The sequence below is a fragment of the Herpailurus yagouaroundi genome, unplaced genomic scaffold (genome assembly GCF_014898765.1).
Source record: "Herpailurus yagouaroundi ecotype Mexico unplaced genomic scaffold, PumYag 29, whole genome shotgun sequence".
NCBI lineage: Eukaryota > Metazoa > Chordata > Mammalia > Carnivora > Felidae > Herpailurus > Herpailurus yagouaroundi.
In genome coordinates, this window is record NW_024412377.1 from 37,402,334 (window position 1) to 37,407,213 (window position 4,880).

Below are 4,880 nucleotides of genomic sequence, written 5' to 3' on the forward strand. Positions count from 1 at the left end.
GACCGGGGGAGGGGCAGAGAGAGGGGAGGGGACAGAGGATCCCAAGAAGGCTCCTTGCTGACAGCAGCGAGCCCCATGCAGGGCTGGAACTCGTGAACGATGAGCAAAGTTGGACGCTAAACCGACCAAAGGACTTAGTGCTGGCTCAGTCAGGGTCCAGCCAGAAAATACAGACCGATTTCAATGTTCAAAAAAGGAAATTTAATGTGAGAATTGGTTACTGAGAACTGAAAACCCATCTGAAACTGCCAGTAAACTCAGAGATAAGCAAAAACAGGAAGCTACTTTGCCCCTAGGCTGGAGGGACTGAAGCAGAAGGGCTGTTGCCAAAAGGAGAGCAGTTGAGGACTAGATTTGGAGGCAGAGTTTGGATAGGCACAGATTCCATCACAACCTCAAATAATGGCCACGGGAACTCCAACCCTCTCAATCCTTGGTAGTCTGTCTACTCTCCTTGTCCAGGATGGCTCTTGCAATGAATCTCCAGATATCTTTATTCCCTATCCCACCCCCTCATTCATTCAACTTGTAAAACTCCTCTGTCCCTTTGCAAACATACCCACCCTTTCTGTCACCATGGATGTGGTGTCTCTCTTCTCCTAACGTGTAGTTCCTCTCCCAGGGCTTTGGATTCCATTTCTTTTCCTCTCAGAGAATTCAGGTCATCAATTTTATTTATTTATTTATTTATTTAAATTTTTTTTTTCAACGTTTATTTATTTTTGGGACAGAGAGAGACAGAGCATGAACGGGCGAGGGGCAGAGAGAGAGGGAGACACAGAATCGGAAACAGGCTCCAGGCTCTGAGCCATCAGCCCAGAGCCTGCGCGGGGCTCGAACTCACGGACCGCGAGATCGTGACCTGGCTGAAGTCGGACGCTTAACCGACTGCGCCACCCAGGCGCCCCAGATCATCAATTTTAAACTGTCTCTTCCTACATCTATGCCGGGCCCTTCCCCATTTGCATAACGAGTGGGTCTTCCTCCACTCAATTCCTAAAGTATTGATATTATATAAAAGTTAGATTCCCATCTTTTATCTTTCTGTCTGCCCAGCTGTAATTGTGCTTTTAGTCTCATAAATGCAAGATGGTTCCAGTATCCCCAGAATCATCTCCATCCGAGGAAAGAAAGAGGGAGAAAGTGGAAAGGCAAAAAAATCCCTCTTTGTGAAGCATTGCCTTTTTACCTCGCAAGGTAAACCCCCTCCAGGGGAATTCTGCCTACTGTAATTCGTTAAAAGTGCATCACGTGGCCACTGCTAGCTGAGTCTTGGAAGTTAAGTATTACAATCTGGTTCATCTATGTTCCAACAAAAGGGAAAGAAAAGAGTTTAGGTAGGAAACTACTAGCGTCTGCCACAATCCCTTATAATTAGTCCTTCATAAAGAAATCATAGGGATTTGACGATTTGACCCCAAATGATGATCTCTTCTCACTCCCTACGGGAAAAAAAAAATCCTCTCATCACTTTAATAATGTTACTCAAGGTAAAATTGAAATTCCTTGATGTAGCATGTAACATCCCTTCATGATCTGGCCCCTGCTTTATACTCCTTTCTTGTTTCATCTCATTCTCCTCCATCATTTGATGCTTTACTCCATTTAAAGTGCTCAAAGTGTTATTTGTAATTTTGTCTATATTATTTCTTCTGTGAAGAACATTGTTACCTGCATTTTCATCTGGGTAACTCCTATTTATTAACAGGGGTTCCAATTAAATGGCCGGAAGCCTTCCCTGACACCTGAGGCTAGGTCAAGAGTCCTGCTGTGTTCTCTCTTATCCACGCCAGGCACGGTTACACCCTGTTGCAACCTGCTGTTTACTTGTCTGTCTTCTCACAAGACTTGATAAAAGGCATTACACATTAAAATTTTTTAAAATGTTTATTTATTTTTGAGAGAGAGAGGAAGCATGTGCGCACACATGCACGCATAAGCTAGTGGGGGAAAGGCAGAGAGAGAGAGAGAGAGAGAGAATTTAAAGCAGGCTCCATGCTATCAGCCCTACCTGGGGCTTGAACTCACGAACCATGAGATCATGACGTAGCTGAACTCAGACACTCAAATGACTGAGCCACCCAGGTGCCCCATAAAAAGCATTAAATATTTTTTATTATTATATATCCATCCTGACACATAGTATGTGCTCAATACATATTTGTGATGGAACAAATAAATAAAATAGAATCAAAGTTCAGGTTAGAGTCAATGAATTATATACAATCAATTCACATATGTAATGATGCTTATAGGTGCTTAAATTAACTTGAATTTGCATTCGACCTCTATTTTGTCACCAGGGTAGCCTCATAAGAACCATCTGGAACCTGTCTGGAGAAAGGATCATTAATGAGTAATTCCGATTCTAGTTGGAAGTGTTGCCACTTTTAAAAAATATTGTTAAAATATTTTTTAGTGTTTATTTTTGAGAGACAAAGACACAGAGTGTGAGTGGGAGAGAGTCAGAGAGAGAGGGAGACACAGAATCGAAAGCAGGCTCCAGGCTCTGAGCTATCAGCACAGTGCCTGATGTGGGGTTTGAACACACCAATGGTGAGATCAGACCTTAGCCACCCAGGCACCCTGGAAGTATTGCCACTTTTAATCAACTTTTAACTGTTATTCTTGTTTAGGAGAGCTTTCATAATTCTGATTTCTTACTGTGCAAAATCATTCAAGGAATCTTAATGTCTATGGATCAAACTAAACAGATATAAGCTGGTTGTTAAGATATTATGTTTGGGGATACTTTAATGTAGTTCAGATTGCCAAATAATCATTTTTTTCGTGATGTTATAAATGGTTTCAAATGTTAATAGGTACAAAATATGAACCAAACGCAAAGATTTGACTCAGAGAGGCTATAGTACAAAAAACATGATATAAAATTTCCCTGTGGTTTCCATATTACATATGAATCCACACATGACCCTCGTAAGTTCATGAACTTATGTTTATGTATAAATAAGTACACTAACATGCAGAAGTATGAAATTCAACAAGCTCAGCCATTCACCCAAACACCTGTAGAAATCCTTGTCAAAGACATTGTTCACCGTATCACTCCTTTCATAGTTTCATGTTAATTTTTTTTAATTTAACGCTGGAACAAATTTTAATTTTTCTAACAAACTGGGATGGCTCCTCTTTGCCTTCTCCTTTTTCTTCTCCTTCTCCTTTTTTCTTCTTCTTTAAAGGCAATGCGTATCATGTGCCTGATTCTTTAGTGCCTACAATGATTCGAGCCAAATTTTAAATTCCATTAGTGTGTTTATATTGGCCCTTAACCTCTGATATTTTTGTTTTCTAAGTTTACATGGTCTTGAATTTTTGCCTCAGCTTACATAAGCTTTAATACTTTTTTAATATTTCTATTTTATCATAATTTTATTACATATGGCCTGTTGTAATTTTCCTTAATTCCTTTGTGGAATGAGTCATAGTATAAACAAATACCTTTTCACATGTATACTCACACTCGCAGGAGATTGAAAATACAGAAAGGAGACACTTGTCTGTGTTTGTGCCGAGAACGTTTCATAGAATCATTCCAAATGTAACGTTTAGTCTAATCAGTTAGGACAGCCTACTTCTTTAGACGCATGATTTCTTAGTCAATATTCTCTTGCCCTCTTGATTACGTCACCATTCTGACTGATCTGACCAAAATTTATACTTGCCAAAGTTTCTACAATTATTCTGCAGGTTAAGTATCAGCACAAGAGAGAATTGAGGTTTAGTGAAAAGCAGTGACCCAGTAAAAATTTAGATCTGTGAGAAGTGATTTCAGATTTATTACAGCAGGACCATAGAAAGTTCACTTTTCTGGCATTTAAAAATCTACTTTGCAAATTATAACAAGGTTTACATAGCACTATGTTCCATTTTATAGATGAGAAAACTGAGGCTCAGAGAGATTAAAGAACTTGCCACTGTCACAGAGGTTGTAAGAAACACCCTCCCAAAATGTGATGAGATTAAAAAATCTCTCTTTACCATTCTCCTGGATGCTAGAATCACCATTAAAAGTATGTTCTTTGGTTTCAGACACATCTATGAAAACTACCACCTACTCCAACTGTGGAATCCTGTATAATTATTTAATTCTCTGGGCCAGAGCATCTTTTGACAATAAAGTAAGCTAAAGCAAAGAAAATGTTATTAAGAATATCATAAGGCATAGAATATACACTTACAAGACTGCATTGTATTTATTGCAAAAAATCTGTGTATAAGTGGACCTGCACAGTTCAAACTGTGTTGTTTAAGGGTCAACTATACTCACATGCTCTCACTGGTAGATCACTTTAAGTGTGAGCTACTTAATTTTTCCCTTCAGTGAAGTGCGTGTATTTTTAACTTGATTTTAATTGCCAAAAACATCTAGTGTTATGCAAGAGAGTGCGATATTTCCTAGGTTTTTATGTGGGCTTCCCAATTTATTTAAATGGAATCTGATAGCTACTGGGTCTCCCACGTGCTCATGGGCATCTTACCCTTGATGAAGAAAAACAATGGAACCAAACTGTATTCATCATTTTTCTTAGGTTGGTTATCATCATCATCATCATCATCATTATCATTATTATCATTAACAACAACAAGCATTGACTTATCACTTACTACAATATGATAGTAATCCAAGATGGGCTGATACATACAGGTCTGTGAGTAACAAGACCAAAACTGATATAGTATGGTTCCTGTGGGCAAGGGAGCAGGCAGAGGGCAATAAATTGAGTGGGAGTTTTGGTGAAGGAGATTTGTGTTAAGTAAAGTTGGAGTCGGCGGTACTCTGAGAGAATGACCAGGAACAGTAAGAGAATTAATTCAGTTAGGTATGGTGTGTGCATGATGGATGGGGGGGGGGGGGGTCC